A 10,386-nucleotide genomic window follows, 5' to 3' on the forward strand; every position below is an offset into this window, starting at 1 on the left:
CTAAAGCAGAAAAGGTAAAATACCTTGGACAAGATCTTAGAAATAATTACTAATGCAGCCAGGATTGAAACTCAGGCAATTTGGCTCCCACAAGAACACATTTTCATTGTTTGAGAAGTAAGCCTTGAGGATGAACTCAGATTATAGTTTTTATCCCACAGGAACTCAGTACCCTTGAGTTCAGCATTGAGTATTGACAAACTAATAAATCTACATTATATTTCTTACATGTTTGTGTTTGTGGACTAAAGTCTGTATTTGCTTTATAAGCAAAAGTAGAGAATATGCCCTGAAAAGTAGGCATACTACATGCCAGGCATTTTTGCCTATGTAATCTTGAAGGAGAAATTTTTGTTTTAATTTTTGAATGAAGAAACTAGAAATTCATAGATTTATATACATAGAGTTTCCACACATATAAAGTGGCAGAATTAAAATTAAATTTCAGGAATCTTCATGTCTAGTTTATTATTCTTTTCACAATAGTCATTCTCAAACCATTCTGAAAACTAGTTTAACAAAAACTAAACATTATTAATTAATAGATAAGAAACATTTTATGTTCAAACCTCGTTTGACTTCTAGTTATAGGTGATTAGGAAGAAAAACATCAGTAAATAATCACCTAATTGTTTTCTAATTTAGATTATGTGACTTAGCCAAGGAAAAGTAATTAGATATGATTTATTGCAGTTTCTTCTTCTTCTTCTTTTTTTTTTTTTGGCAGGATCTAGCTCTGTCGTCCAGGCTGGAGTGCAGTGGAATGAATGTGGTGCACTGCAGCCTTGGCCTCTTGGGCTCAAGGATCCCGCAGTCTCAGTCTCCTGAGTAGCTGGGATGACAGGTGTGTGCCAGCATGCCCAGCAATTACTGTGGTTTCTAACCCACCTTCTAGGTAGAATGGTGAAAGCCTAGAGATTTTTTTCACCCAAGATCCTAATTTTCTATGAGTTTCCCAAAGCTATTTTCATTTTAAACCATAGATTTCCAGAGAAGAATGAATTTTTTCCATAGCAATATCTACCTTCTGTTACTAAGAAGCAAGAAATAAGGGGTGGTGGCATGTGAGAAGATCCCATCAGGAGAACAATACAGCTTCTATGGCCTTGATTTTGTCCATTTCTGGACTTCACATTCTTCACAACTCAGTGGCAGGTGAGATATATTTTCCCAGCCAGATCAGTCTTCTTTCTATAGAAACTTTAATATAGATTTCGGACCTCAAGTTAAGCCCTAGATCTTCAGGACTGACAAGACTCTCTGGGATGAGGTTTTCAATGCTGAAGATGAAGCCACATTGATGATATTCTCAGATAATCACTGATCATCTTCATCTGATTACATCTTTACAACAAGCCCACAGAAAGGATTCTTTCCCCATTTACCAAGGCTCAGAGAGATTGGGCTGCTGCCTCAAGGTCATTAAGTCAACAAATGGTAGGGCTGGGATTTGAACCTGCATTCTCTCTGACTTCAAAACCCAAGTTCTACACTACTGCCCTGCTGGAAAATCTCTTCGCTACTTTAATGAGGTAAAAAATGGGGATTTTGTGTATTGATATATTGGAATTTTAAAAAAAAGACTTAGAGAAATACAACCCTCAATTAACAATTTGAAGCTGTTAACTTGATGAATGATGTATAATGATAGAACATGAATTGTACAGCACCTGTTAATAATTTCCTGAATAATTGGACAGCTCATTTATTATCTGAGTCCTTTCAGCACCCTTTGGGTATTCCAAAGGCACACTGCTTTTGGGACCAGTCATGTTCAGCTGAACAGAATCCTAAATCACCTAACATGGCTTCGGAGTAGGATGACTGTGTTTCACTTTAAAATGACTAGAAATTTTGTACCTTAAGCTAAATGAATATACTAAATTTTAGTCCATATTGTCTAGTTCTAATGAAACAGTCACTCCTTCCACCAATCTAAGGGCATTAATTGGTCTAAGTCCTGGGGTTAGTCAGTGTTATTAGTTTATTAGTTTCCTGTTGCTGCTGTAACTAATCACCACAAACTTAGTTGCTTAAAGTAATACAAATTTATTATCTTACAGCTCTGAAACCAACATGGGTTGAAACCAAGTTGTTGACAAGACTGGGCTCTCTCAGGAGCTCTAGGGGAAAACATATTTATTTGCCTTTCTCAGTTCCTAGAGCTACATTCTTCAGTTCATGCCCCTTTCTCCATTTTCAGTTAGCAGTGGAGCACCTTCAAGTCTCTCTTTGCTTCCAATATTCTGTAGCCTTCAGTCACCCTAATCTCCAGCCTCCCCATTGTAAGGACCCCTGTGATTGTATCAGGCCCACCCAGATAACCCAGAATAACTTCCCTATCTGAGAGTCCTTAACTTAATTACATCTGCATTGTCTATTTTGCCAGATAAAGTAACATTCATAGGTTCTGGGGTTAGGACATAGACATCTTAGTATGGGAGAAGAAGACATTATTTACATACCAAGTCAGACAACATTTTTCTATTTTACATTTTAAGATAGTGAAAAGAGGTTTTAGGTCATGTCTTAGTTTGTTTTGTGTTGTTGTAACAAACAACCATAGACTGGATAATTTATAAAGGACAGAAGTTTATTTTCTAACAGTCCAAAATCTGGGAAATCTAAGATCAAGTTACCAGCATCTGGTGAGGGCCTTCTTGCTGCCTCATCCCATGGTGGAAGTGGAAGAGCAACAGTGAATGACAGAGAGCAAGATGGGAGCCTGACTTGACCTAAAAAGAACCCAGTTCTACAATAATGAATTGATTCCCACAATGACAGCATTAATCCATTCATGAGAGCAGTGTCCTCGTGACCCAAACAGCTCCCAATTGGGCTCCACTTCCCACTTCCTAGGCTCAAGTGATCCTCCAACCACAGCCTCCTGAATAGCTGGAACTACAGGTATGTGCCACCACATCCACCATGCCCAACTAATTTTAATTTTTTTGGTAGAGATGAGGGTCTTACTATGTTGCCCAGGCTAGTCTTGAACTCGTAGGATCTAGTCATCCTCCTGCCTTGGCCTTCCAAAGTTCTGGGATTACAGCCATGAGCCACTGCACCTGGCTTTGTTTCCATCACATGAAGTTTGGGAGACACATTCAAACCACAACAGGGTGTATTATCAATATTCAACTACTGGTAAGCATTTTAGGAGTGGTTTATTTTTCAACTAAGCTCATTGTAAATAGTCATTATTATAGAATAAGTACTTTATTTGGAAAAACTAATCATAAACTAAAGCAACACGGATGAATTAGAAACCACTTCTTGAAATACACATGGTAATTGTTCTTCAAAGATATAGTGCTCTTCACCTCATTGGTGAAGTAAATAGGAATCTTGCCTCAAATAGTAAAGAATAATAAAAATAAAAATAAAAACACTTAATGTTAGCCACTTGTGATTCAGAGGGTTTTTACAGTGTTAAAAGCTTTTCATAAAACCAGGAAGTTGCAATAATATTTAAATCAATGTCACTCAGATGTCTTTGCAAGGCAAACAAAGCTCTATCAATTGAACAACCAAACCACTGTTCAAATTAATCAGTAGGAACTTGATAAATTCCACTGATGTAGAAAATTAGCACTTTGCATGTTTCCCAGATTTTGATTTCATTTGGGCGTCTGGTCATGAATTATAACCACTCTTCTTGGACTCGAGCTATTTCACTTGAAATCCATTATTTCTAGCAGAATTATGAGTCTTGTTAAGGAAATGCCAGCTATTTCCATTTTGAGCATCTGCACTGCAGTTCTATTATTAACATGGAGTTCATTTTAAAAAGAGGGAAGAATTAGATTTGTGTCTTAGGGCATTGGGGAGGGGGCAGGTGGTGGTGATTGGAGCTTCAGTGAAACAAACAAGCTCACAAGGTGGCTTCCAATTGACACAGCTGTCATGTAAATATCTGTCCCTGCTGTATAGCTAAGGGATCCTGGGCTTAAAGACCTTATAGCCATATGTAAACAATGCAGTGCTGATGACAGGTCTATAGCACTGGAGAGAACATGTGCAGCTGTTTCATCTTCCTTCCTATGGAGAGATACAAATGTTCAGGAGGCAGATCACAGATGCTTAAAACTCAGTTTTAGAAGCTTACAAGGCTAGTCCTGCTTTTGTGATGCACTTCACATCACTGCCTTCCGGGTCATGCCGTAATAGCCCATGGTGTGAATGCTTCTGTGCGGGCTCCCTACTGGGTCTCTCACTACCTCTCTCTTCTGCTCCTCCAGCTTCAGCCCAATTGTTTCCCCTGAGTGGCAGTTAGGCAAAGCATCTCTTTCACCACTGGATGCAGAGGGAACCCCTGACCCATGCCTCTGCATGTTGCATTGATCAGAGGGTTCCCCAGATCAAAGAATCGAAGATGCTACTGCTCAGATAGGTCATTTACTCTGTTCTCTGCTTACTGCTCTCTTCTCTTCACAGCATTTTTTCCAGTATTTAGCCCAGGCTTATTACAAAATAATCAAACAGGAAACAAAGTATTGCTTCAGCTAAGGTTCACTTAGTAAAAGCGAAAGCACAGTTGATGTGACATAAAAAAGTATTATGCACATGTCAATTTGAAGGCAATAAATTTTTGCTTCCTCTTTCAGTTCTTCAAATTAAAACTGAGGTGACTATGTACAATTTTTCAGGTAAGTAAACTCGTGTTGAGCTTTGAAGACTTACCTGGATTCTTTGGGTTAGCATAGTATTTCATGACCTGAATTATTCAGAGCCCCAAATTATTTCAGTATATTTTTCTGGTCACATTATGTGTTTAACAGACACAAGTCCAATAGCAAGGCTGATTTTTAAACAGGCATTTTCTTTCTTTTTTTTCTTATTTGAGCCACTTCCTTAAGCAGCAGTTAGATGTTTGAGCTCTACTAGCAGACTAAGTCAATTTAAATCCAGACATAGCCACTTATTAAATCTGAGATTGTGGGCAAGTTATTGAAACTATCCAAGCTTAAAATTCCTTATTGTAAACTGGGGATAATAACACTACTTATCTCTTAGGGTTGTTTTGAGGATTAACTGGATAATCCATACTAAGTCTTTAGTTTAATTTCATGCACATAAAACCACCCACTAAATATGAGCCATGATTGTGATTCTTATATTTGGAAGAATACCGGCGTAAATTAGAAACTCTTAGCTAAAGAAAAAAAAAACACTTAATAGTAATCCATACATAAATGCCTTCTCCATCTTCCAAACCTGTAACCTCCAAAGATTTACACCTAGCTGTAGTCTCCCCTGAAAACTACCACCTTTTGTGCATCCAAGTACGGTATATTATCCAGGAAACCCCCCCTCCCCTTCCATAAATCTAGAATTCTTACCCTATTTTTTTTTTATTCAAAAAATGCTGGGGCAGAGATCCAAATAAATGCAACTCAGAACTCATACAGTTCTACTTTTATGAGAATGGGTAGAAAGCTCTAACTGGTGTACCTAACATATTGGGTTTTTAAAAAATATTGAGTCAAGATGCTCAGTGATAGACTGAGCTGAAAAGGCTTTTGTAGATGAGAACAGGAATTTAAACATTCTGAGAATGTTGTCTTGAGAGAAAAAGTTCAGCCGAATTAAATGTGAAGGAGTTTAATTGAGCAATGAACAATTCGCGAATCGAGCAGCCCCCAGAATCACAGCAGATTCAGAGAGACTCCAGCACAGCCACGTGGTGAAAGATTTATAGACAAAAAAAGGGAAGTGACCTACAGAAATCAGAAGTGAGGTACAACTCAGCGTTTGCCTTAGTTGAACACAGTTTGAACACTCGACAGTGTATGAATGGTTGAAGTATGGCTGCTGGGATTGGCCAAGACTCAGCCACTGTTACAGGTGCACACTCCCAAGATAGGTTCTCAATTTTGTCTACCTATTGTATTAAGTTAGGTTGCAGTTCCTCCACAGACTCAAATATAGAAGTATGGAGTCCTTCTCAGACCATATGTAGTTCGATTTAACAGTTGTCTCTTTGGAAAAGTTTGTTGTGAGTTCCAACAATTGACATGCAAGTTGACCTGGGAACACAACCCCTCCATGAATTGATCAGTTACTGAAACTCCACAAAATAAGATGAATCCATTTACATTTTAAAATAAATAGAGAAATGTAATGAGGATGCATCTTTTTCCTGTATCTTTTTTTTTTTTTAAGCAGACTTTATTTTCTTAGAGCAGTTTTAACTTCAAAGCTAAATTGAGCAGAAAGTACAGTGTTCACATACACTGGCTGTCCCTACACTTGCACAGCCTCCTCTGTAATCAACATCTGACACTAGAGTGATGTATTAGTTACAATCAATGAATCTGTATTGATGCATCATTATTACTTAAAAGTCCATAGTTTATAGCAGGGTTTACTATTGGTGTGGTATATTCTATGGATTCTTAAAAGAAAATTCTATGGATAAATAGTAGTGGTACATTGTTATGAGTTTTGACAAATGTGTGACATGATCACCATTATAGTATCATACAGGATAACCTCATTGCCTTAAAAATCCTCTATACTCCATGTATTTACCCTCCTTTCCTTCTAATCCCTGGCAATCACTGATTTTTTTTACTGTCTCCATAGCTTTGCATTTCCTAGAATGTCATGTAGTTGGAATAATACTGCATGTAGCCTCTTTAAATTGGCATCTTTCACCAATCTGAATGCTTCCAAAGTTCCTCCATGTCTTTTCATGGCTTGATAGCTCATTTCTTCTGAGTGTTGAATAATATTCCATCATTAAATTGGATTACCAGTTTATCTCTCCATTCACCTAATAAAGGACATCAGGGTTGCTTTCAGTTTATAAAGATTAAACTGAAATTTACAGAAATTTATATTTAAAGAAATTTAGAGTTTATGGAAATTAAAGCTACTGAAAATATCCATGTATTGGTTTTTGTGTGGGCATAAGTTTACAGTTTATTTGGATAAATACCACGGAGCAGAATTGCTAAATTGCATGGTAAGAAAGTGCCAAACTGTTTTCCAAACTGGCTGTGCCATGTTGCATTCCCATCAGCAATGAATGGGAGTTCCTGTTGCTCCACATCCTTGTCAGCATTTGCTGTTGTCAGTGTTTTGTATTTTGGCCATTCTAATAGGTGAGTAGTGGTATGTCATTGTTGTTTTAATATGCAATTTTCTAATGACATGTGATGTTAAGTACTTTTTCGTATGTATATTTGTCTTCTGTATCTTTTTTACGAGGTGTCCGTTCAGGCCTTTCGCCCATTTTCAACTGAGTGGTTCATTTTCTTATTGTTGAATTTTAAGATTTTTTTGCCTATTTTGGATAATAGTCCTTTGCTAGTTGTGACTTTTGCAAATGCTTTCTTCTTGTCTGTGGCTTGTCTTCTAATTCTTTTAATAGCACATTTTGCAGAGCAGAAGTTTTCAGTTTTAATGAAGTTCAGCTTATCAATTATTTCTTTCATGGATCATGCCTCTGGTATTATATATAAAAAGTCATTACCAAGTCAAAGGTCATTTAAATGTTCTCCTATGTTATCTTTTTTAGTTTTGCATTTTACATTTACATCTATGGTTCATTTCGAAATATTTTTTGTGGAGCATGTAAAGTCTGTGTCTAGATTCCTTTTCAAAATTTTTTTTGCATGTAGATGTCATATTTCTCCAGCACTATTTGTTGAAAGACTATCTTTTCTCCATTGTATTGCCTTTGTTTTCTTGTCAAAGATCAATTGACATTTGTGTGAGCTTATTTCTTGTCTCTAACTGGTCTCCATATTATGTTCCATTAAACTATTTGTCTTTTTAAATTTTTATTATTTAGAGACAGAGTATCACTCTGTTATCCAGGTTTGAGTGCAGTGGCGAGATTGCATGATTGTAGCTCATTGCAGCCTCAAACTACTGGGCTCAAGCTCGTCTCCTACCTCAGCCTCCTGAGTTGCTGGGACTATAGTTGCAAGCCACCATACATGGCTAATTTTTAATTTTTATGTAGAGACAGAGTCTCACTTTGTTGTCCAGGCTGGTCTCAAATCCCTGGCCTCAACCAATCCTCCTGCCTCTGCCTCACAAAGTGTTGTGATTATAGGCATGAACCACTGCACCAGGCAATTTTTTTTTCTTTTTGCAATAGCATACTGTCTTGATTACTGTAACTTTATACTAAGTCTTGAAGTCAAGTAGTCCCAATTTTGTTCTCCTTCAATATTGTTTTGGCTATTCTGGGTCTTTTGCTTCTTCATATAAAATTTATAATTAGTTTTTTGATAACCACAAAATAACTTGCTGAGATTTTGATTGGGGTTATGTTAAATCTATAGACCAAGTTGGGAAAAATCATACTGAGTCTTTCTAGTAATAAACATGGAATATCCCTCCATTTAGTTCTTTAATTTATTTCATCAGAGTTTTGTCATTTTCTTCATATAGATCTTGAACATATTTTGTTCGATTTATACTTAAGTGTTTCATGGTATTTGTTGTTAATGTAGATGATACATTTTAATTTGAAATTCCACTTGTTCCTTGCTCATATGTAGGAAAGTGATTGATGTTTGTATATTTACCTGTATTCTGCAACCTTGCTATAATCACTTAATAGTTTCAAGAAGTCTTTATGTTGTTCCAAGACATTTTTTTGTTGTTGAATCTGTGGGAGTTTCTTTCTTTCTTTTTTGGTTTTTGACTCCTGATTTTATTATTCAATTTCTTTTTTTCATTTAAAGTAGTCTTCCATGGTTGGAAAGGTTCACCTCCCAAGACCAGAGTCAGTTGGAGCTGGTTGTTGCTGGAAGGGGGTGGGTTGGGGAACTGGGATGGGGGCAAGGAGACCCTTGCTCTGCCGGTGGTCCCAGGTGTAGAAGAACTGCAATTCACAGAGCCTGGGATACAGTGGGAAGGGGATGAGGCAGGAGCAGCAAGCTGGGGAGAAGGCCCCACCCCAGTCCCCAGCTTCCTTTTCTTCTAATGTTTCCCCACTGGTAGCGTTCTCTGCAGTCTGGGAGGCCTTCTTTTTTTTTTTTTCCTGGGTTTTTCAACTTGAAGAACTCTGTAGGAAGGTCGTTAGCTGTGGATCCTGGACCTCTATCTCAGACTTGTAGAGGTCAGGCTCAAAGGGACCACTGGTTATCAGCATGGAGCCATTGGGCATGAGCAGAACTGTAAATTTAAACTGGTCAACAGATTCACCCTTTTTCTCATACAGAACATTAAATGGTTGCAGCAGTCCATGTTTGGTGCACTCCACCACATCCATCCAAGCCTGCTTCTCATCTTCAAATGCTCTTGAAGTAAACAACACAGCATCAAAACACCTTTCCACCTTGTGGAAGAAGGCACATGAAGTTTGCGTTTGTAGTCCATATTATTTAGAGGGGCCTCCTTTGTAAATAGTAGTCCTGCATCCTTGGCCTTGCCCTCTCCTATGCTGATGAAAACATCAAATTCAGCTTTTTCATGGTCCTTCTTCTGCTGGTCTGCGGGGTTCTGGATAACGGTTTTCTCACCATCAATGACATGCTGCTTCAATTGGTGTGACAGCATACCTTCTACTGGTGTGCAGTTAAATGAATGAGCAACTTTGTTCCAGGCTTCTGTCACTTGTGTGTTATGGTTTCCAGGTTTGACCAGGTATAGGGCAGCTTCAACACAAAGGTGAGCTGCCTTAATAACATCTGCTTTCTGCCCTGTTATTTGGATCCCCTGAGCTACATCCACCACAAAAGTATGAGCTACATTAGTGATGAAGCCATCCACATGGACACCAAGGTCAATTTTTACCAGGTCACCTTCCTTGAGAATACAGTCTTTGTCACTCTTCAAAGGAGAGAAGTGACACACACAGTTATTTACTGAAATGCTGGTGGGAAAAGCAATACCTTTCTTCATTTCCTTTTCTTTCTTGAAGATTTTCCCTGTTTCTGCCATAATCATGGGATCACCTTCCTCACACATGCTCAGTACCCACACACTTGAGCTGGATGCTTCCACCAAGGACCAAAGTACCCAGTTGGTGATGTCACCCACCCATCTGATACTTGGTCATGACCAAGTCCTCAGCGATAATTTGCTCCTGCTGCTCATTCCTGCTCAACATCTTCCTACCACCAGCACTGCAGCCTCATTTTCTCTGAGCCACCTCCTCTATCTCCCATCCCAGCTGCAGGCTGTGGTCAGAGCACCTTGGATCCTCAAGGAGGGGGCAAGCGAAAGCGCAAGTAAGCAAGAGAGCAGGCAGGCAGGCGAGAGCGAGATTTTGGGGATTCCTATATATGGGGATACATTTTAATGTCAATGTTTATTTTTTAGAGTCTGTTAGGAAATTTCTGTATTTGTTAAACCTAGTGTTCTCCCTATTATGTATAATGTATAATTGAATCAGCATTAGTAACTTGATAATTTTTTTGT

General features: G+C 38.2%; 1 pseudogene; it reads right to left on the reverse strand.

Moving 5' to 3' along the window:
- Window positions 1–8,728: 8,728 nt before the first annotated feature.
- LOC129018770 (proliferation-associated protein 2G4-like) lies at window positions 8,729–10,075 on the reverse strand (annotated as a pseudogene).
- Window positions 10,076–10,386: the final 311 nt, after the last annotated feature.

The sequence above is a fragment of the Pongo pygmaeus genome, chromosome 17 (genome assembly GCF_028885625.2).
Source record: "Pongo pygmaeus isolate AG05252 chromosome 17, NHGRI_mPonPyg2-v2.0_pri, whole genome shotgun sequence".
Taxonomy (NCBI): Eukaryota; Metazoa; Chordata; class Mammalia; order Primates; family Hominidae; genus Pongo; species Pongo pygmaeus.